General features: G+C 34.2%; 1 pseudogene; it reads right to left on the bottom strand.

The window, feature by feature from the left end:
- Positions 1–14,567: 14,567 nt before the first annotated feature.
- LOC126927629 (omega-amidase NIT2-like) lies at positions 14,568–18,918 on the bottom strand (annotated as a pseudogene).
- Between the last annotated feature and the right edge of the window lie 5,861 nt (positions 18,919–24,779).

The raw sequence follows: 24,779 nt of genomic DNA, 5'->3' as shown, positions 1-24,779 counted from the left end.
CTTTGCTAGAGACACGTGAAAACACGTTGGAAGTATATTTCTTGTTTTTGTGGAATTTAGCTGGAAAATAAAAAATAACGTAAAACATGTACTTACGACTTACAGAGTAATTGAATGTATACACTATAATAACCAGCGATTTAAGGCTTTAAAAGATCGAAAAAAAAGAAAAGAAAAGAAGAAAGATAATATGTTGTGGCAGTCTAACTCGATCTAAGGAAATAGAGAGGGAGGGGGTTGGGGGGGGGGCAAAGCTTGTTAATCTGGAAAGAATACAAGCATCAATTTCAAGCACTTATAGAGAATCAAGCGGGCTTGTTAAGGTCGTAAGTTGGACAATTATCCCGTGTTAGGTTCAATCAGCTTAGTCCTACACAAAATTGATCGAATCATGTGAAAACAAATGTATTCTGATTTTTGTCGCAGATATTTCTGGTCTACGCACTCCAGTGCCCACAAAGCAGTTATTGAAACAGCTGATTTTCGCCTATTCTAGAGCGACAACATCCCCTGATCTTTTACAACCATGAAGGACCTGTACTCGAAAATACTTGCAATTCTCATCTGCTTGCAGGTTATTTTCGTCACTTTCTTCCCGTCAGGGGCTGGTAAGTTGATACTGATTAATTATACCATCGAAATTCTATATAATGGCTACAAAAAATATTTGCATCATTACCCTCATTTCCTAACGAAGCGCGTTTTTTTACCAAGTTTTATATTTCATTTCATAGTATCAAATCTCTGTAGTTACACGAAAGTATTAAATGATAGGAAACTTGATATACACGAATTTAATTAATTAATAAGTTAGTCGATATACAGCCATTATTATTTCATGTGAAATATTACAACGTCAAAAACTTAACGTTCTTGTACGTACAGTATTAATCACAAATTGTAAGAATGTTTACTGATAAGCAAAATAGATAATATGGAAAACGCAGACCTATGGAAAGAGAATTCCTGACATTAGACAGGAATACGCGATTGCACGAAATATTTTATGGTATGTCTGACATGGAGAATATATGCGGCGAAGTACGAAAAATTCATCCTGAGATATGTATACGACCTACGCGGTACGGGACGTGTTATAAATGGTTTTCGCCACTCAGCCGTATTTGAATTTGTGAACACGATCGAACAAATGACGCGACAATTATTAATTGCCGTCTCTGCCTTAGTAACGATTCGCGTTGGAACGAGGTCGAATCGTTCCGATTCCACGCGCGATTAACAAATAATTACAGTGGACATCAATTACTTGGATGACCTTCGTCATTTCAGCTTAAAACGATTAATTTGATCAAACCAACCAATTATTTCAATTAATACAATCTGCACTTTAAATTCGCACGTCTTGTGTATACACACCGGGCCAGAGAAAAGTTTTCATTCGTTCGAGTAGAACCTTCGTAGTCCTTGAGGACGCGTGTCGCTTCTCGTGCACCTAAAGTTTCGCTCAAATTAACCGATTTATTTGAATTCGAGCGAGTGAAAACCTCTTTGTCACCGTGAGTTTGTTACTTAATTGATACTCTTAGATGCCCTTTGCTTTCAATCTCTTACATCCATTCTTAATTAGTCAAGTCGTTTGACTTTTGACAAGTATTTTGAAACCATTTTACTAACACGAACCTACTTTTTTACTTGAGATTATCCGCTATTTTTATTCAAATGTATATGTACGTATATACACTTTTGAATTTTAAACGAACCTTCTATTATACCTATATCCTTTAAGTGCCGTTTTAAGTTTCAAGAGACTTTAACTCGGATAGCTCGACTTGGAGTTCTAACGTATACTGTAAAGCACACTTGCGAAGTAAAACAGCAAACACGATATAAAAACTTTTTGCCCATGTAAGAAATCGAATAACCTATTTCAACGGTGCTTTAATCTCATCGATGAAGCATCGATGCAACGAAGGAGCATCGTGATAGCCGCAATGCGGATCCGTTGAACAAAAATTTCCTGGTACGGTCGTTTTCGTAATGTTATTAACCGTTTTAGTGTCGGATGTTTCAAGACTCCGTATCGGTTTGTGCTGTGCAGCGCGATAGCGCTTCGTTTATTTATTTGCGAGTAGTACCGATCGACGCGATCGCGCTGCCCTTTTTCATCCTGTTTTTTTCATCGAAATATACCGTTCGACGTGCTCGCGCTTCATTTCATCGGTTATACTGGAAGCGTTACAACAAACACTCAAAAGTTTGCGAAATATTTATGCTCTGCGTTTCGTTTGTGTGATAACATTCTATAATGCAGGATTTGGTTTTCCGATTCAAGAGGTAATTTTTTATATTGGTTTTTTTTTTTATTTGGTTTATGATTATTTGAAAAACGAGTAATTACGAGAGGAAACTCTGATATGACTCGCGACGAGCACGCTTGAGCGCGTTGCGAATTAATGATCGTGACCATACATCGTGGCACAATTTACCACGGTACGCGAATAGAGTGATCACGCTGCGTGGCGTTAAAACGGTTAGCGTAACTGCGCGTACGATTGTCGAGTGACAAAGATATTGACGCTGGTAATCGTTTTCAGTGCATTTAGGAGGAAACTGTACTGATTTCGAAGGACGATCTGTCTTACATGGACAGATGTATGTGCCGGGACCTTGGATTTGCATACACTGCATATGTTACAATTCGAAGTCAACATCTTGCGGGCGTCTCCGCTGTTCAATTCCTGCGGTAAGTATATGCTCATTCTAAGAGCAACCAGCTTAACACAACCATGAGAAACTAAAGTACACCGTTAACGCTTGCATGCTGGTCGTTAAAACACATGCTGCGCGAATAGGGTACACAGCGATTCATTTAACTCGCCTTGAATTAGTTTTAGAAAGACAAACATGGACAGGGATAATTTTTGTCACGAGTCGTTTAATTTATTCGTTCATTAGAACGAATTAATTTACACCTGCTGAGATCGCGATTGATGCGACAAATTCGAAATCTTGTTCCATATAAATATTTTTAAACAAGCACGTCGTAAGCTTTGTATATTTTTTAATCGCAACGAAACTGTTCAGAGAAATGCTGAAATTATTAATTATAAAAGGAGATTTCTACGCATCGTTGTAAAAGTGTCAGGGAAAATATTCGTGAAACAGTTACGTTGTTACAAGTTCTACAAGAAGAAATATCGAAAATCACGTTCCACTTATTCAGTTGCACGTGTAAAAGGTATCTTGCGTTCGCGCAAAAAATCTCTGAAGGATACATGCTTTATAATAATTGGAGTGTCGAAGTTGTTACACGGATCGGCGTACACGTACCTTTTAATGAAACTAGGTTACTCATTCGTTATTCGTTCCTAATTTTCAGCTTCACGATTTTTACGCAATAAAATTTTATACACCTGTTCGGTTTATAAATGATTCAATTCAAATTTAACAGAATTAAAGTTGAAATAATCATTTGTACTTCATTAAAAGGTTCTTTCAGCATCTCGTTTCAATATTTTTATTGGTAATATTTTGTTGATCGTTATATTTAAATGGAGTTTTTCAAAGGAGAGACATTTTAAGGTAGGAAATGGACATACATTTATAATAAGAATTCAGAAGAAAGAATATTTCATACAGAAAGAAATATTCCGTATGTATAAATAACTACGCTATGAATTTTATATGTATCGGATATTCCTTCTGGTTAATGTATCTGATGTTTTTTCACGCGAGATAGCGTATATTTGCATCTATATGTCTCTTCGTTTCTCAGTAGTAAAACTTAGCATTCATGCGGCTGATAAGTAGTTACGCACTGACAACGAGAAACATAAAATGAGTAAGAAGCATGAGACATTCTATAGGAAAAATAAACTTGTTTTTATCTTTCATTGCATATTCGTCAGAATATTGTTAATAAATATTTAAGTTAAGATTTCAGTTGAAATAAATACATAGGATTAGACATTTATTTATATATATATCTATGAACGCATTTGACATAAAATTTTGATAACGACTAAAATTATATATTCTGATATTAAATTAATTTAATGAGAATAAAAAACTAATTTTTTTAAACAAGATTTTGTATAAAGTTATATTTATTAGGAAAAGTTCGTTCATCCCTTTATAATATGATAGGATTAGACTCATAGCTGTGTAAATCATTTCATGGAATAGTATATGTGTGCGTGTGTGTTCTAAGTTTTTACTATAAAAATGCTAAATGTACTAGGAGACGTTTTTAAAAATTCATACATTTTTCTTCATCAAACATATCAATCGTTATATTGAAAAGTTAATTATCTATTATTTGTTTCGAGCTGCACATTGATTGAGACATTCCTGTTGGTTATAATTGCGAATTTAACGCAACGAAGTTGTTTGAATCCCTTGCGAGCATGTAAATATATCGTCGAATTAATAGGTCAATTACTTGAGGTTGGAATTGAAAGAAAGAGAAAGGTGGAGGAGAAGTCTTGCGTTTGAATGCGGGACACTTTTAAAGCCCACAGTTCGCTGAAATTGCCAGAGAATTCAATTAAATGGCAAATTAAACCATTGAACTGAATCTGTTTCCAATCGCGAGCTTAGAAGTTCTATCCTTTGAATTTTTATATCAGTCAACTTTCTTTTTGTACGTACGGTAACGAATACAATTCATGAATTAATGAAGTATGTAATTGGATGAAAGTTCTTCTTCCTGGATTCAGTTTAGACTAAGAAAAATTATATAATAACGAAATTATCAACTTAAAATTGATAGAGTGTATAGTTTTTTTTCTTTTTTTTTTTTTTTGCGTGAGGAGGGGAAAATGCTGTTACGCATACCCAGTGATCCGCATCACTGGGTTATGTGGGACTCGGGCGGATGTTGTTGCCATACCCACTAAAAACCCCTCCTCCTTTTTCCTTTGCTTTGAGGACAGACAACCCCGGTAAAACCTGTCGGCAGTCATCAGGGTTGTCCTTTCATGCCCCGTTGTATCTTCTTCGTCGGGCAGCTATTCTGTATATTCAGTATTGCTCTCGTCATCTTCTCAGCTAGTTCAGAATACTGGGCTGATCTCCTTCTGTGGTTCTTTGTTGTCTTGTATCTCTGCCTTCACTGCTCCGCGTAGTTGTTGTTGCTCTCGTTCTCCTCCTTGTCTCCTTCAAGGCCTTCGCTGTCACCCTCCTGTGAGACATGACGGTCTTGCGAAATTGCCTGAATTTATCCCAGCTCTCGTTCTTGGCGGTCACCGTGGCGATCAGATTGTCCACGTCTATCTTCTCGCCAAGAGCGTTCTCCAGCTCAATCCTTCTGTCCGTTCACCTCGGGCACGTGAAGAGGGCGTGCTCTGCATCGTCGTTAGGGTCTCCACAGTCGAGACAGTTGCTGTCGCTGCTCTTGCCAATCCTCTTTCTATAGACACCGAAACTCCTGTAGAGGTGGCCGTGTGTGCGTTATATATTTATTGGACGTGCGTGATAGCTGTGGTAGTTGGGCCTGGTCCGCTGTAATTGTCACTGGGGGCTGTAGATGTCGCTGCCGTCGTCCGACACTAGTTAGTGTCGAGTGCCGCCACACTCCCATGCCCGGTTAACAGCTGCATGCTGTGATGATCGATGTCCATCTTCTTTTTGGTAAATAGCAGCGCACTCGGTATTAATTTCCTTGCGCCTCCAGTTCCCCCTTCAGCTCGTTGCCGTCATTCGCGCCGATCTTGGTCTTATGGATCTTGTTCCACTCGTAAGTCTCTCCGAGCATCTTTATCTTTATGTAGATCGGGAGATTTCCGGTCAACACGCAAAGTGCCGCGTGGGAGACGGTACGATATGCCGTCGTTGTTATGCACAGGGCCGTTCGTTGTGCCCGTTTCAGCTTCTTCCTGTTCTTATCGGTATTCGCTAAGCTAATTCTTCTTTCTGAACCCATACCGCCTCCGATGGAACGGGTCCGTTCCGATGCATCTCTCGATGATCTTCTTAAAGCATTTTTCCCAGATCTTGCTCATGGCTGGGAGTATGCTTATCGGCCGGTACGCGTTAGGGAGACTGGGATCCTTTCCCGGCTTCCTTAGCAGTATTACTCTGGCCGTCTTCCAGCAGTCTGGTTCCAGCTTGCTTCCAGCTCCTGCTTCCAGCAGTCCAGGAGTCTTCCATCGACTCCTGCAGCCTTCTTGGTGTTCATTCTTCCGGCGGCATCGACGACATCGCCTTCGCCGATGACGACGCTGAAGCTGATGTCTCCTTCTTCTTCGGTCTCTGCCTCTTCGCGGCCCTCGTAATGGGAGGGTCCGTGTCCCATGGTGAATAGCCTCTGTAGGACTGCTTCCACCATGTCGATCGGCATGTCGTTGGTTGGTTTCTTGCTTTTGCATCTCTTCATGACTGTGCGATAGGGTTTGCCTTCTTGCTTTCCTGTATGGATGGAAACGCGTTCGAAAAGTAGAACGGAGTAATTAGCGATGCACGATCCCAGGCTGGTGAATATTTTTCCATCGGGAAAAGTCAGGTCGAGCGATACAAGATTTATATGCTCGTTATTTCAACGTCTGTTACGCGATAGAAAATGAACATAAATGAATAATAAATGTATTACAGCCATAAAGATTGCTTGATGTACGCCACCGTTTTTCCCCTATTTCTCCGATACAATTTTCCTTTTTTTTTCTTTGCCAAACACTTTACTAATCGGTACGTATTCGAATTATCCTCAATTATTCTCGGTTGTTTCCGTTTCCTTTGGATTTACATAAGTACTCGTTTGATGTACGTGCAGAGTGAGATAATAACTATTAACAGCTATAAAATAAGAAGCGAAAATACGTTGAAACTCGACTTCTAGATTCGCGAGACTTTGCAGAGCTTCGAAACTCTCGTGTTTCAAACCTAATAAAAAGTTGTAGAGGGAGAATTACATTGCGAGATCTGTTAAGGAAAATCGTATCGTTGTAATAGGATTATTTCAGCGAGGGAAATTCCGTGTTGCGTGTAACGCGTTGCAAAGCCATGAGCTTTCTTTCGGGTTAATATACATAATCGCCTTATCGAACTTTCCATCTAAATCGTTGCGCTCACACGTGAATTTTGCATTTCAATCTTCTTACTTGCAGTCCAGTCCAGTTTAGTGTGACTAAGCTAAATGTTTCAGCCCTTCCAGGTAGAATATGTTTTATAGAGAGACGTACAACTCTATGAAGGGGAGATCAATAAATTGGGTTATCTTTAAATCACTGACAATTATTTCATCGACACGATTTCACCGACAGCGAATCCACCGGCAATGTCTATCAAAGTTTATGTACCGATACACCGAGTGAAATCACCCACAATCATTTCACCAATATTCTCCTTTGTCGATAATTATCATGTTTGCCACTACATGTTATCGTTGATTATATGTCTTTATTTACACATTCGTTTACGCGCATAACGAGATAAACGAAGAAACGAAAATGATATGTTGTCATGATGTATTGTTAAATTACTAATTAACACGAGTTATATATCTACCTACATGAAAGCTTCTAAATATCAATTATAATTCATGAAAGCACACAAGCTATTTTGCTATACACAAATGGAATTATAAGGAAATGTTACGTGCTAATGATTTAACGAAATTTATTCTTCTGTACATTTGACATTTCTGTATTATTACTTGTGTACTTTCTGCTCTTGTTTACGTCATCGGAAGTAAAATTACGTTAAGCGAATCAGCTAATCTATTTGAGCGATTCAATGGCTCGGTCTTCTCTTATGCGACTACCAAGTAGAAGATAAGTTCTTGGTTATATAACATTTTATAACATCCAAATTAACTTTTTTTTTCTTTTTCGTTTTCTTTTTCTTTCTCTTTTTCTTTTTTTTTCCTTTTTCTTTTTCTTTTTCTTCCTTTCTCTTTTTCTTTTTTTTTTCCTTTTTCTTTTTCTTTTTTTCTTTACGTGGGGGAAATCCGCTCGGACACGAAACCACTTCTTAAGTGGCGTGGTAGTGAACATCGAAATTAACTGGGGCACTAATTAGCTGAATTACATTGGTAATTTTCTATAATTTATTACTCGAATATGGTAATTTTTTCTTAAAAAGTTTGCTTTTTCTACAATTATTTTACTACAAAACCCATCAAAAACATGATGTATGTATATATACCCTCAAATATTATCGGTTTATTCTCAAGCTATAGTTCAATTTCGGAAATTGCCAATTAAAATCATAGAAAAAAAAAAAAAACACAGAAAGTTCGTTAAAATATGCGATTTTCCAATCAAGATATAGAATTTATTCGAGTAATATAGATTACAGTAGCGATGGTGACGGCAACGATGAATGGACTGATTCTTCGTGCGAAAATAAATTGGAAGCGCAGAACGATGCATTGTTTCAGGGAATATCGATTTTCAAGCATGGTTTTAAAGTACGTGTGCGCGTGACTAGGTTTGTTAATTAATGCCGCTCCCAGGTTTTCAATATATAAATGTGACACCTACATATCTTTAAGCTTAAAACAATTGGACTAACAATTTCATTAAATTTAAATGAATATTTATCTTTTTAAACGCAACAATATTTTTAATGACAACTTCACGTGTAAATCAAGTGCATACATATTCGATCGTTCTTGAAAACCTGATTCTCTGCGAAGAGAAAAAATCCTTGAATAAAGATTTGATCTACGTTTTATATGCTACGTTTTACATCCACCTCTTTTCAGATATACCTCTCTATTTAAAATCATAGATCGTCACACTCTATAGGTATTTCCTTGAAAAGGTTAAAGTCGTTCTGTATAAAAGCTAATTCAAAGGGGAAGGAAATTCTGCGAAAAATTCTTTCAGATTTCCCTATGTTTGAGCTCGAATCAAAGCAATCCTGTATAATAGGATAGGATGATAGGATGATTCTGTATTATTCCTTGTGTACTTTCTGTTCCTGTTATTTACAATAGGATGATTATGCGTTTAACTTCTCATAGAATCTCTCTGATTCCGTATGATATCGTCAGTGTTTTTGAAATATGTTATTGATGTCGTAACGTCAACCGTTTCCAGTGCAAATTCAATTTCGAATCGCAATTTCCATGTTTGCGTGGCAAAAGCGTAAAATCGATAACGCACGCAAACATGTCTTCTTTGCTAATGGCGTACTATAAATATAAATATTTGAATAAATATTGCGAATTTCATATTGCTAAAAGATTTATACTATTTGTTCGTAAATAATCGTCGGATCTATATTTAAGTGGAAACTGCTGCATTAGATCTCTTTTCTTACTTAAAATTATTTGGATTGGTAACTTGGATGTAACATGTAATTTATTCTTCTTTTATAAATAGTGTACAGAAGATACCAATTCAGAGAAATGGAAGGAAAGTCTAAAAGCAAAGAAAATCTACAGGAAGATGAAACGTTCGAGCCTTGCCAGGCTATATAAGATGCTAAGTAATCTTCCTAGTCCTGCAGTTCTTTCTATTTCGATCAATAATTATTGGTATATGTTAGGAATGCAATTAGAATTTTTGTCCTCAAGCAAAGTATAATTTCAATTTTGTATGTAAACCAAAATATTAAATATCAAATAACCATCAAATAAAATTATATTGTATGGACTACTGTTTCTTTAAATATTTGAATATTTGGTAAATATTGTTTATTTAAATATTTTAAATTGCATGGAAAAAAAATGATGCAAATAAATCATAGGGCATTTTAACTAAAGAGACCAATATCTATTTAACTGTGATTAAATCGTCACCGTTTAACGCTCTATCTCTTTTATTAACTGTGCCTTGTTAAACTACAGAAGATTACAGAGGATGCGTTTTTTTGATAAACAAACGTTCTGACAAATACGGCAGCAAAATCAGATATATAGATTCTTACAATAGCAGTTATATTCTATGAATTCCGTTTTTCAGAAGCTTTATTTGTGAAACGACAATTCGCCAGAGTACGGATTCACTGTAGTTATAGCTGTAGGATCTCTATCTAGTTGACAGATCTGCTTTACGTAAAGAATTCCTGTCTCTTGTTCTACCTTATCGCGATTCTTTCCTCACCTTATACGCTTTGTCGAGGAAAGTAATATCGCTACATATCTCGGCTCCGGTTACAATAATTAGTTTCCGCCTAAACTGTTAGAACCACGTAGCACGCACTCTACTCTCGTTTTTTAAACATTCAGGCCATCTGATCGCATGCGACGAGTTTTATGTTAATCCCGACCAATTACAATATCTTTCTCTCGTTTACAAGGGACGACGAGACTGGCAGTTGCGTGCTTTCCAAAGCAAAAGCCGCGATATCTGCATGATAACCTAACGTCAACCGATTTTGTTGTACTATTCTTAAGTGGACTTCGTTTGTACCACTTTCGTAACAAAAATAGAATATCTAGAACACAGCATTCCGTTATGCGATATTGTCAATTTCTAACATCTGAAACATCAGAGATAATTTTTTCCCTACAGTTGTAAATTTGTGTGAAAAATTACGAACGTAAAGGTGTTTGGCGCATGTACAGTTCCCCCCTCCCCCTCCCCCCTCCAACCTTCATTTGCGTAGACATGCTAGAAAGATCCACTTTTCGACGGTGAAACCGTTAGTATTAGTATTAGTGTTATAATATATTTGACTAATGGTTCTCAAATACTAGTTTTGCTAAAGCAATGGTGGAATTGGAGCAATTCCTTCTTCTTTCATTCTTTGAATAACCTGAATTTTCAAATAGTCTAGTGACGATTGATCCGTACAATTAATCGATTTCTTTTTATTACAGAAGTGCAAGAAGTTCCGCTTTGAACGCAGATGTTGCAACATCGAATGCCTAAACCCCACAGAAGATCCGATCGAATTTAATGTCACTACCGTCGATGACTCACCCAGAAATGGTTCACTTCAGAACCATAGTCCCATATCTGGAAGCGTCAATCACTATGTGTCACATAGTCATATGTGGACGCTGAGCTTATTGATGGTAATTGTAATATTTTAATTTTTTTTATTCTATATTTTGAAATACTTTGAAATTACTTACTTGCGAATTACTTTGAAAAGTAATTCGCAACGTAATATAAAATAATACTACTGATTTGTGTCTCTTTCAGAATTTTTTCTTAATCTCTTGTTTTTTTCCAGTGCAATCCCTTTTATCGGAAGTTACTTGATTGCTTTATTTCCTATTAGGTGGTGACCTGCTGCTTTCTTGGGGTTTAGGCGACTGATTGCTTCTATGATCTCTGCACAAGTGAAGGGTTCAATAGGAGGGGACATTTATGTTACTATCACGGGGGAATGATCAGAGGAGAGATCAGCCGAGGAATCCAGCTATGAATCTATTGCCCAGGGTGTCCAGGAAGTTGTCAAAGTTGTTAATTGTTATCTGTGTTAGCGTAGTGAATAAACACATTGATGTTCGGTGTTTCAATTATCAGAATTATAATCGATGTTAAATGTATAGAGTGTGAAAAAATTATTTGTTATAGCTGTGGAAGATGGAGATCTGTTAGAGAAAATGGATCATGAAATTGATCTTGAGTATAATTTTCAGACAAAATTTTTTATTGCATCATAAAGTACTCATCACGAGAAACGAAAGTTTCAGAAAACCCATTTTTTTTTTCTTTTTTTTTTTTTTGGTTCTATGTATCCAAGGTCGAGAATAAACTATGTGCACGTTTCTTGTATTCGTTTCTTGTATTTTTATGAGGAATTCAGTCTTTTTACGCCACAAGAGTCTCAACGTTTTCGTTTTCACGCCTACGTTACGCTCGTTAAACACGTTCCAACAAGACCATGAATAAGGGTAACAGCTTTAATGTTTTCACATGTGTTAATTTATTATTTTAGACCTTAAATATTTTATTTATAAAATCTTTATTTAAACAAGTTACCATTGTCGCTACAATAAATCAATGAATGAAATCAGTTTAAATTTAAAATATCATTTCATAATTTCTCGTCACTTGTATCTAAAAACAACAAAAAAACGGTGTACCCACATCGTGCGTAGACGGGAAATTAAAACAGTGGAGCTTAATTGAAACACTGATCATATTCCGCGATTGTAAAACAATAATAGAAAATCGTGTTTCTTTCGAAGGGTATGAAATTGTCAGGAGATTATGCCATAAATGAAATTGGAAACTGGCTGGTCAAAGGTATTAAACTCAATTAAACTGAACTGTGTTATATTGTACAAAGGCTAGAGAACTGCTACCAAATATCTGCTAGTTTAAAGGTGTCCCTTATAAATTATAATTATATTTCAAATTCAATCTCCTAATAATAAGTAAATTAATATTTTACCTAAAATCTGTGATATAGATAACAAAAATAAATTCTTTACATTATTCGTTAGTTTGCAATATAATTAGAATATTCTTTATTTTTATTTTCTGGTGTCTTTGTTATTCTTAAAAGATAAACTGCTTATTTACAAATTTAACACTGCATATGCTATTAATAAATCATTTTATATTTAATTTTGCAACCTTCAGTCATTGTTAAAACTTGTTGACAATACTGTCGGTTAATAGAAATTTCTAAAATCCCCTTGTTTCTATTCGATTAAAGGGTATATTGCAGAAACTATGTTAGCTACAGTGTTAGCTACAAATCACCTGTGTCACTCCGTTAAACTTATACACAATAGTATTGTTTCTTGTTTTCATTGAAAATAAAATATGTTATTGTAGGAATGAAGCAGAATGTTCAAATAATTGAAACAACTTTTTGTCCTATAACTAGTGCCTTTCATTTTAAAAATTAAAAAATTTTTAATCAACGATATTTGGAAGTTTCGATCTAAAATGACCAGGAATTGAAACAGAAAATATTTTGATGCCAATAAATACATATTCTTCACACATAAAACAAATATGAAAACAAAAATCGATGTATATGAATGAATTTTGAAATGGGGAGGAATTATATGATTATACCCATTCTCTGTTGCGTTTAATTGTTTCAATTGATGTCTCATGAGAATTTTCATCGAATTTTTTAGAGATCCTGGCTGTAAGGTCTTTTTAAAATTATAAGAACAGATTCAAACTATAACATTTGAAAACTTGTGCTTACAAAACTTACTTGTTTCTCATAATTATTTAAATGAATCTATTCGGCATTTTGAGTGACCGTCCCTTTATGGCTCGGACGGCACCTCTCCTTCCTTTGGGAAATTCCGAATTATCTGTCCTCCCCGAGCTGCAAACCTGATGACTTAGACAGTAGGGAAAAACATCAGGGAAAACCTCTGGCTAGAAAAGTACGATAGACGAACAAAATTTAACGGCTGATGGGGAGTATCAACAACATACAAGGACAATCATCAACAAAGTGTCGTACCGTGCGGGTGAAATACTGGAGTTTCAATAAGATCTTATAACCATCGAGTTCAGAACATCAAACTTTGTTTGCATAAAGCAAGTGTAAACAAAGTGTCAAATTACACTAACACTCGATCTATTAAATCCGTTCCACCTTGAGCGTTAATTCATTCGAGGTTCGTGGTATCGATCGATCGGTCGGACGTGCCCGCTGGCTCTTTAGTTGATGATTTGTAACAGAATCCTTGCATTAACACAGATTCTCAGAACACACAACTTCACCCAGCAGATATCGATTACAGTCAGTTGTCACTAACAATGCTTTTATCAACAATTTCTTTACCTGTTGATCCTCTGGAAGTTTTAACTATATTATATTCTCTAGGAACAGTAAGATTTTAATGATATAACTTTACTAATGAGATCTTAATGTCATAAACGGTATCGAAACTTCTTAATTAATGTCGTTATCGAAGAAGAGACTCGTAATCTTCTCAAACGAAGAGCACTTGATGTTTACAAGTAGAACTCGATATCTTAGTTTCTTAAAATGTGTTTCTGTGTTTACTTTCTAAATGTAAACTTTATTCAAAACGAGCCGTTCATTCGTTACAGGCCGTTAATAAAATTGCACGTTGCACAAAGGAATTGCCGTTAATAATTTAAGATTCTCTGCTCGTCGTACAGGGTATATATCGTAATTATTCACGACGATCGTAACGTTTAAGTCCAATTCGAGCTTAAAATCCCACGTGAGCTATACTACCACAATAGCCTGAATTTCTATTTGTTCGTTTACTGCCTGTTCGTACTCGGAGCATCCGTTGTAAATTACAGCAAAATCTTCTAATGTGTTCCAGAATATGTCTTCATGGAATTTTAATAATTTATTAAATCTATAGATAACAAATGTAAAACTTACTAATTTATAATTAATATAAAATAAGAGAGCACGAAACTTCCTATTTTATGGACATATTAAATATTTGTAAAAAATTCTGTATCATTAGTATCACTTTAATTACTTTAAAGGATATAATCCCATAAAGCCGTGACCCCTGAAAGAATCGATGTTCACGCGTGACAAATTGGCGTCGTATGAAAGTTCCGGTATGAACGTTACTAGAGCTGATACCAGCTAGGGGCACAGGTATATGTTCTGGGTTCATTATATATTTATAAAGGGCTGCCGACTCAACGAGTGGTCCGGGTAAATTTAAATTGTAAATAGACAGAGATTTCAAGTAAAAGCCTGGATAAGAGCGGATATGGTATGAGAGTCTGTGGTGGAAAGAGGAACAGGCTGCTTTTATTTGTAAAGTTTGAATTTCCTCGATATCGAAGGTGTTTAAGCCGCAAGTGTGTTTCATGTTAATCGTTCGTGTTAATTCATTCGAGACCGAGATTTTATTGTAATACGATTCCTGGGTGTCAGTACGATCTGAATGTTTTGTTAGAATGATACTGTGCTTTTCTCTCTCTGGAATATTCTTTTCATATTTTAATTTTAAGTCGATGACAATCTTAAATTTTATGCCTCATGTTTTTAAAATATAAAATTATATACTATGTTATACTATAATATATTATGTACAGTTATATATATTATGCCTACTGATTGATATGAATTTCTTTCGGTCTCGAATGCGTTAAAACGGAGCGCAAAGAAGTCGAAATTACTTATTGTAATTGGTAAAACATCGTGAAAGGCAGACAGATACAAGAAAGAAGTTAAACTATAAATTATATTTGCGACATTGTTATGTTTTTGCTTTCTTTAAGCCTTTCATCAAGACAGCCGATCTATAAATATTAATCGACCAATTTCTCTAAGCTTGTAACTTCAAATTAATGTTTATATATATAAAGAGTTACGTATTAATCTATCTAAATATTTAAAAAGATGTTTAATGTTATAAATGATGGATATTAAAGATGTTCAAAAGAACGTAGTCTTCGCGTGTTCTTTATCATATCCCTGATCAAAGACATTCCAATATTATTACAATATCCAATTACATATTGATACACAAGATATACAGATTATTATTTATAACATTTTGGTTTTCTTAATTGAGTTATTCATTTAGTACAAATGATAAGTAATTAGTAATAAGTCATAAAAAAAAAAAAAAAAAAAAAAAAAACGGTATTGTAGTAGAAATATTATAAGAAAACATTTTCTGTTTCAGTGTAGAGTTACTCCTTTTTATAGACAGTGTCGTACAAATCCGTACGTCTTTGAGAAAATGTAGGTATCTGAGCCCTTACTTCCTCAACAACTTTCAAATCTGAGAGAAAAGAAAAACATACGAAGTAATAAGTAATGCTTGCTAATAAATTCAGCAAATACAGAGGGAGCCGGCAAAATCGATGAACCAACGAGACTAAAAGTTAATTACATCATGGATTTCTCGCTTTTAATGTTAAGCTGGAAATTACCGATATCGGTGACCACCATATTTTCCTGAGTTTCCAAATCATAAAGGATTTTCCCCCAGGGATTTGTCAACTGTGTATGTCCCCATGCGACATAACTTGCTGAAGGAACACGAGCCGGTGATATACAGGCGACGTATAATTGATTGTCATTCGCTCTGGAACGCTGAAGTAATGACCAGTGCAGTGGTCCAGTGGTCATATTGAATGCCGCCGGATATATCAGCATTTGGCAACCTAACACAGAGAAACGGGAAATACGAGACCACTGAATTTTAGTTAACTTTGTAGCTGCACAGTCCATATTCCATAATTTATGAATATGCGAGAACAGTCCTCTTGTCGTGCTTCTAATTCTTTTATTTATTTCATTTTCAGCGAATATACTGGTTTTTTAAATTAAGCTCCTTTTTATACAGAGTTACAGATTATATTGATTATATTTTATATAGAATATATTTAAGAAAGATAGTTACTTTCATGCTAGTTAAGTATTGTTCGATTAAGCTACTGTACCTTTGTTCCGATAAATGCGTGCCATTTCCTCGAATCTGATATCATAGCAAATGCCAATACCTATTTTGCAGCCCTTCACATCAAACATTGTTAGGGAATTACCAGGACTGAGTGAATCACTCTCTCGGAAAGTAATCTTGTTGGGAATGTCGATGTCGAATAGATGTACCTAATAACATAAAAATATAGTTGCTAACTCTATTGCTGTAACTTTTGTAATTTAACATCAATGTTACGAACTTCTAAACTTTAATTGTTTTTTATTTAATAACTGACAGCGTTTTTATCACTTTCTTTTATTAAAAAGTTTTATCATTTAATAATATTTGAGAAGGAATATTTTTTAAGAAAAACTAAGTTTTTTCCTATGTGAAAAATTTATATTACAAAACAAATATATTGTACAAAAATTTATATATTATATTACGACAAAAATGTATGTTTCTCGTATCAAAACGTATTTTATAAACCTATAACATATTTTTTAAATTATAGAATTGGTTATAGTACACGTATGTACATATGCATATTCCTAAATTATTCCTAGATAGAGTCACTTTCTCCACCCCAATATTTTCAATTTCAAAGCCACATGGAGGTATATTATTTACCTTCCGGTGTTTTGCTATCAAAGTTCCATCGGGACCCCAAATAGTACAGGTATTGTACAATTTATCGCCCTCTATTTCAGGTATCGTACCACCAACTACATAAATGCTGTTTTCCTTAGCTGCCTTCGATAAAGCAACGCTCGTTTCACCGTTTCATCAGGAATACTCTCGGCGTATTTTGGAAACTATTCTGCATTGCAATATTTCAATTAATGAAAAATAACTGTCCTTTGTTCCAACCATAAATTAGGTTGAAATGTTTGTCAATTTTTTATTTTTTAAATTATTAAAATAACTAAATTTTATATTTAGATTTACTTAAATATATAATTACTTAGATAATAGTACATATAATAAATTGTTTCTACAGGTTCAAGATGAAAAATGAATATTTAGAAATGTTTAATTACAATCATGCTATTTGGGTCAGTACCAGTGACTTGTTACTTAACGACTTTGCTAGTACTTTTTGAAACATAAAGTTAGATTTTAACTAACTTTAATTTTTAACTATTATAGGTGGAATTATAAATACAAAATAATTGATAATACTAGTTTATAAGTACCTAATTATTAGTATCTTAAAAAATATATTTATACAAAAATCACGATAATCATAAAAATGGGGAAATTCTATATTCTCGAGTCAATTCACAATCTTTATGGAAGTATGAACGTTAAGGTAATTTGTCTACTTTTACTTTTTTCTATATAGTTGTTATACATATAATAAATTATTAGAAAAAGAAACAAATTATTACGTATTCCATATGGTGAATTAAAGCATTCAGGAAGAGCGATAATATCAGCATTATGCTCTTTCGCGCTTGAAATGTAGGAAACTGCCCGCTCTACATTTTTGCTTTTTACTTCATTTACTTGAAGTTGTACCAACGCCAAGCGAAATGCTAAAATGTTGGAAAAGTTAAATACACTCGGTTATATATTTCCCATACTTTTTATTTATAAATACTTTATACATAGTGAATACTTACTCGACATCGTTCGCACTACTTGTTTAACGATGTTCGTAAGTATCATAATGTTCTTTGAGGTTATGTATGGTATTACTCGATATCAACATTACGTAAGCAATACGCGGGGATTTTTAATAATTATTGATAAAGTTTAGGACATTAACTTTGATGTAATTGTAAACATTATTACATATTATAATTAAATGTAATTTTCAGTTAAGGGTAAGAAAAGAAATATACTTTTGTAAAAATACACTTTATTATAAAATCTGTATAAATAAAATTGTACAATTTATCTTGAAAGTAAAATGACCGAATACGTTCCTGGAAAATATTACTGCCTACTAAATGATCGAGATCTTGATCTTTCTCGTCGTCTCGTTTTTTACTTGATCTTTCAGACGAGCAATCGTACTTCTTACGTTTCTTTGACTTCTTCAATCTTTTTAATTTATAAGAATCATTACTATTAGAGTTACTTCTTTCTCTCCGTCTCTTCTTTTCAGAATCACTATCGCTGTCATCATTAGATTCGGAGCGTCTTTTTCGTCTTTCTGATTTTTTATCCCCCACTTTATCATACTTGTTCTTATTGTGCATCGTACTTCCGATTTTCTTTCTTTTATTACTACTTTTGTTCTTCACCGTCTTCGGGGTCAGGGGACATTGATCTTTTTCTATCCATCTTTTGCTTGAGTCCCTTGGATTCCTTGTCCTTATATTCCTCATACTTTTTTGTATCTGAAATTAACCCCATAAAATACTGAAATCTAAAACCTCTACATTTATCATATTTTATATAAAGATAGAAGGGACCTTTAAAAAATTGCATGCAACAACACACTTACAGGTACTCTTGAATTAGTTTTTCTACATGTCCGATTATGTCTTTATATGTATATGTCAATTCAAATTTATTTTCTTAAATGTCCCTTAATGAAAAACTAACACTTCATATTAACTTTGAACTTTTGAGTTCTTAGAATATTCTGATTTAGTCACTGGCTGTACCATAAATTCATTTACAGATATTATATTTCCACCAAGAGCTAGTTTTATTATGAGCCTTCCTGCATCATCATCGAATCCTTCTATTTGACCATAATTATTACTTTGTTCTCCAGCTATAATTTTCACAAATGTTCCTTTCTCGATTTTAACTTCTTCCTCTTCTTTTTTGAAATCTGTATTTTTCTTCTGCAATGCTACTTTGTCTGCTCCAAGACCCATACCTTTTGGTCGTAATTCTGGTATGACAGCTGCTACTAATCTGTAATAGTTAGAATAAACGATTGTGAAATAAAAAATGATGTTCTCTGTTTACTTTCCAATAAGTGATGTATTAAATACATATAATTAATTTAATCCAGAGTAAAATTCATACTTTTCATTTCAACCAATTCCCTTTCCTGGTTGCCATCCCATTCCCCTTAACATTGCTACACCAAAAGCATCAATAGGAATTTTTTCATAATCTTCTAACGTAGACTGAAAAATACAAAACGATATTTATAATATGCAAATGTAATACATCTGTGCATTGCACATCAATATGTTGATAACGTACCTGTTCTTTGCCTCTTAATGATTCATCTTCTACTAAAGGTAAAGTTAAATCATTTGTTTTAGTTTCATATTTATTCTTTGACTTAAGTTCCCCAATGATTTCTTTAGTCGCTTGCTCTTCTAAAGTAACAACTTTATTTTCACTATCTTCAACTGGCTCTTTCTTTATTGATATTATTGGCGATGTTTTTCCATTAGATAGCTTTGATTTTGCCTCGTTAACACTAGCGTCTCCTACCTTTTCCTTATCTGCCTTCGGAAGGAAAATGTCTGCATCTATTTTATTAAGAATTCTATCATGCCAGGTTTTTGAACCTAGTAATGGAATAATTAGAGGTTCATCTTTTTTTTCTTCCTCATTGAAATAAAAAAATTGTTTTCAAATATATATATTCCGCTATTGGTGATTTTTATAGGTTAGGTTGAGGTTATATGTTTCTTGATTATAAATTTTACTTTTTGAACTCACCCTATTACTTTAATACCTTTCTCATCAAGGCATTCAATGTAATCAACTTTCTTTTTTTCTTGTGGAATAGCATTTTTTAACACAGGTTTCTTAATAGATTTCGCAAAACCGAAGGAAATCTTCTTTCCTTCTTCTGCCATTTATTTGTTATTTTAACACTGACTTATAGATCAATACACATGTATATACTAGACATAAAGATTGATGTCACTTGAATCTACGTACATGAATCTGATATCTTATTATACTTTATTAATCTACTCAAAATTACTTGCACATTACTAAAATTTCATTCCGACAATGTATCAAGCGTCTGAATAAGTGACATTAAAGTAAACATATATCAAAGAGGAAATAAGAAGAACTGACGCCTATGGTTTTCTATGTTACAGAGCTAGTGCTGCATCATACGGCCAAATGCCGAAAGTGGCTTATGCTAGTATATACCTGCCTATACGTTTCAATGAGAAAATCGATATTATGTGTTCATGTGAAAATTCACATTTCCCTAGGAGCTGTATTTTGATAGATTTAAGCTTCTAATGGAGCATTTTAAACGTATAGAGTATACTATGAAGTAGATAGTAGTGCGGATCATTTTATATTCATAGAAAGTTTGAATGTATAGAAATGTACAAAATGCTCATGATATGCAAAAATATGCAAAATATTCAAAGTAAACCAATCATCAAAAAGTTTAGAAGGTGAAACAAATTTCTTTAATAACACCTAGATTAATTTTTATTTGTTAACAATCCCATATATAACCATAGCTTTCGCCCGGCGCATATACGCGCCCATACATGCGTTAATAAGATAAGAGGAAATAAAAGACAGATTATCGATAAAATACACTAACACATATGTAATACGTGGAGATATTACCACTCAGATTACACATATTATATATTATAAGGGAAGATGTATACCACGTATATATGTAGAACGAACATTTCAAACTTGTTTATAGCCCGTGCGAACACATAAATGCACGCACACGAACAATTTTTCGAACGATAATTATATTAATAATTTATAACCATTTATATTTTTATATTTTTATATTTTTATATTTTTATATTTTTATATTTTTATATTTTTATATGATAAGCATTTATATTTTTTAAAATATGTTCTTATGGCATACATATTTATTCCACGCTTCATATCTATCCACATCCGTAACTGTAGGTGACATTGTTTTTTAACAATTTTGCTATTATTTCATAATTCTTTAATTCATATTTCAAAGTCGTAACAGATGTTTCTTTTTTTTTTTTTTTTTTTCAAGTTTTTCCCATATTGGACTTATTTCGAGCAGCCATGCTTGCTTACAAAGCAATTTTATATCCACGCAAGAATATTTTTCAGTAGATTTTATTATGTGGTTTACAACATCCATATTCTCTAATAACTGGTTGCTAAGGTATAATTTGAACATACCAAGTCGAGTAACTTCATTTGGTAATGATACGTATATTTTCTTTTCAAGGCATCTGCGTAAAGCTGCATCAATGTCCCTAATAATATATTTACAATAAATATTATTGTTCTGTTATATTAATAATAACAAAGGAATATTCCGCACAACACAATAATTAAGATTAAGATAATGAATAATTATGATATTAAGATATTTTCTACTTAGAAAACATTGAAATAGCGTGATATACATAGCAAGGGCAATTAGTTGCAGCCAAAAGAACTACATTAGAATTTTCGTTAGATACTAATCCATCCAATCTAGAAAGAAGTTCTGATCTGAATCTCTTTGCAGGTTCAGACAATGTACAGTTTACTCCTTTATTTGTGCCTATTCAGTCAATCTCGTCGATAAAAATAATTGTAGGCGAATAATTATAGGCAAGTTCAAATAAAACCTGCTCAGTTTAACAAATGTATTTATTATTTATTAACTTTTTTTTTCTTTTTCTTTTTTTCCCTTTTTCTTTTTCTTTTTTTTGCTTTCTCTTTTTCTTTTTTTCCCTTTTTCTTTTTCTTTTTTTTTCCTTTTTCTTTTTCTTTTTTTTTACGTGGGGAAAATTCGCTCGGACACGAAGCCACTTCTTAAGTGGCGTAGTAGTGAACATCCAAATTAACTGTTTTTTTCTTTTTCTTTTTTTTCCTTTCTCTTTTTCTATTTTTTTCCATTTTCTTTTTCTCTTTTCCCTTTCTCTTTTTCTTTTTCTTTTTTTTTTTTTTACGTGGGGAAAACTCGCTGGGACACGAAGCCACTTCTTAAGTGGCGTGGTAGTGGACATCCAAATTAACAGTTTTTTTTCTTTTTCTTTTTCTTTTTTTCCTTTCTCTTTTTCTTTTTTTTTCTTTTTCTTTTTCTTGTTTTTTTTACGTGGGGGAAATCCGCTCGAACACGAAGCCACTTCTTAAGTGGCGTGGTAGTGAACATCCAAATTAACTTTTTTTTTCTTTTTCTTTTTCTTTTTCTTTTTCTTTTTTCCTTTCTCTTTTTCTTTTTTTCCTTTTTCTTTTTCTCTTTTTCCTATCTCTTTTTCTTTTTTTTTCCTTTTTCTTTTTCTTTTTTTTTTACGTGGAGGAAATCCGCTCGGACACGAAGCCACTTCATAAGTGGCGTGGTAGTGAACATCCAAATTAACTGGGGCACTAATTAGCTGAAGCTTCTAGTCAAACCTGGTATCAGTCTTTGTACGCAAAGGCATTCATTACAATCGTTTAAAGTTTGAAGAAACACCGTTACAAATTCGTGATATAAGAGTAAGCGATTCAAAACTCGGATTCATTTGTTGGAACGACGCCGTGGGCAAAAGTACATAATGGTAAATTTTCTTCCAAGACCAATTGATAGCGCTGACGTAATTAAAATGTGACGATATTGCCAGCGACGTTTCTCCAAATAGACGACTAACTTATTTACGAATTGCCGACACACAATTGCCGCTGGTAATACGGTTAGTAATCACTTTATTGAATTTTCTCTTGACGTGACATCGTCGAGTTCCTAGAGAGATTCTTCTCCCTTGCAAAACTATGTTTCTGCAACGCATGTATTTGTTGAATTACCGTTCGTGAACAAGTCCTTCTCTTTATTACATGTAATAGATTCTTCTTTTGAAGTTTTAAATTACATTGGTAATTTTCTATAATTTATTACTCGAATATGGTAATTTTTTCTTAAAAAGTTTGCTTTTTCTACAATTATTTTACTACAAAACCCATCAAAAACATGATGTATGTATATATACCCTCAAATATTATCGGATTATTCTCAAGCTATAGTTCAATTTCGGAAATTGCCAATTAAAATCATAGAAAAAAAAAAACACAGAAAGTTCGTTAAAATATGCGATTTTCCAATCAAGATATAGAATTTATTCGAGTAATATAGATTACAGTAGCGATGGTGACGGCAACGATGAATGGACTGATTCTTCGTGCGAAAATAAATTGGAAGCGCAGAACGATGCATTGTTTCAGGGAATATCGATTTTCAAGCATGGTTTTAAAGTACGTGTGCGCGTGACTAGGTTTGTTAATTAATGCCGCTCCCAGGTTTTCAATATATAAATGTGACACCTACATATCTTTAAGCTTAAAACAATTGGACTAACAATTTCATTAAATTTAAATGAATATTTATCTTTTTAAACGCAACAATATTTTTAATGACAACTTCACGTGTAAATCAAGTGCATACATATTCGATCGATCTTGAAATCCTGATTCTCTGCGAAGAGAAAAATCGTTTGAGGTGGCCGTGTTGTGAGTTATACTTGTAGTAGTTAGTAGGCCTGTTCCGCTGTAATTGTCACTGGGGGCTGTAGATGTCGCTGCCGGGGTACTTTTTTTTTTTTTTTTTTTTTATTTAGTAGAATATTTACAATCAATTCTCGTTGAGAATTTTCAGTAACTTAGTTTGGCGTGATACAATGACATGGATTATAATAGTTTTATATTGTTGATTTTAGTAGGACTAATGGTTTAATCTAGTGGGTATTTTCTTTTTAGTCTGCGGATCTGGTCCGTCGTGTCCAGTAGTTGGGTGACTAGTGGGTTGTGGTGGTTGTTGACTCTTGTGCTATATCTGCTTCTGAACTTGTGTATTTCATCTTTGACTGTAGGTATCTTGAGGTCTCGGTGGATTGTTTCGTTCGTAACATACCAGGGTGCATTTAATAGGGATCTTAGCGTTTTCGATTGGAAGCGTTGGAGTATTTCAATGTTGGAGTTACTTGCTGTTCCCCATAGTTGGATTCCGTAGGTCCAGACAGGTTTTATTACGGCCTTGTAGAGGGTTATTTTGTTCTGTATGTTTAGTTTGGAGCGTCGGCCCGTGAGCCAATAGAATTTTCTTAGTTTTTCCTTTAGTTGCTTTGTTTTTTCGGAGATATGTTTTTCCCAAGTTAGCCTCCTGTCCAGGGTCATGCCCAGGTATCTTACGGAGTCCTTGCTTGGGATTATTGTGTTGTTAATGGTGACCTGGGGACAGGTTTGTTTTCGGAGCGTGAAGGTTACATGGGAGGATTTTTTTTCGTTTATTTTAAAACCCCATTTTTGGAACCACTTTTCCATGGAGTCGAGACTTCGCTGGAGAGTGGATGAGGCAATTGCTGGGTCTGCGTGGGTAGCTAATAGTGCTGTGTCGTCGGCAAATGTTGCTATTGTTACCTCGTTTGATATGGGTAAGTCGGCAGTGTAGATGGAGAATAGTAGGGGTCCGAGGACACTACCTTGCGGTATGCCGGATTTTATTGGGAATGTTGCGGAAGTGGCGCCTAGACATTTAACTATGAATTGTCTGTTGGTTAGGTAGGATTTTAAGATGGAGTAGTATGGGTGGGGTAGGATTTTTTTAAGCTTGTAGAGTAGCCCTTCATGCCATACTTTATCGAATGCCTGTTGGATGTCTAGGAATACGGCTGAGCAGTATTTTTTCTTTTCAAGG

The sequence above is a fragment of the Bombus affinis genome, unplaced genomic scaffold, assembly GCF_024516045.1.
Source record: "Bombus affinis isolate iyBomAffi1 unplaced genomic scaffold, iyBomAffi1.2 ctg00000173.1, whole genome shotgun sequence".
NCBI classification, from domain to species: Eukaryota; Metazoa; Arthropoda; class Insecta; order Hymenoptera; family Apidae; genus Bombus; species Bombus affinis.
Note: the sequence above shows the minus strand (reverse complement) of the source record. Positions and strands in the feature narration are given on the sequence as shown.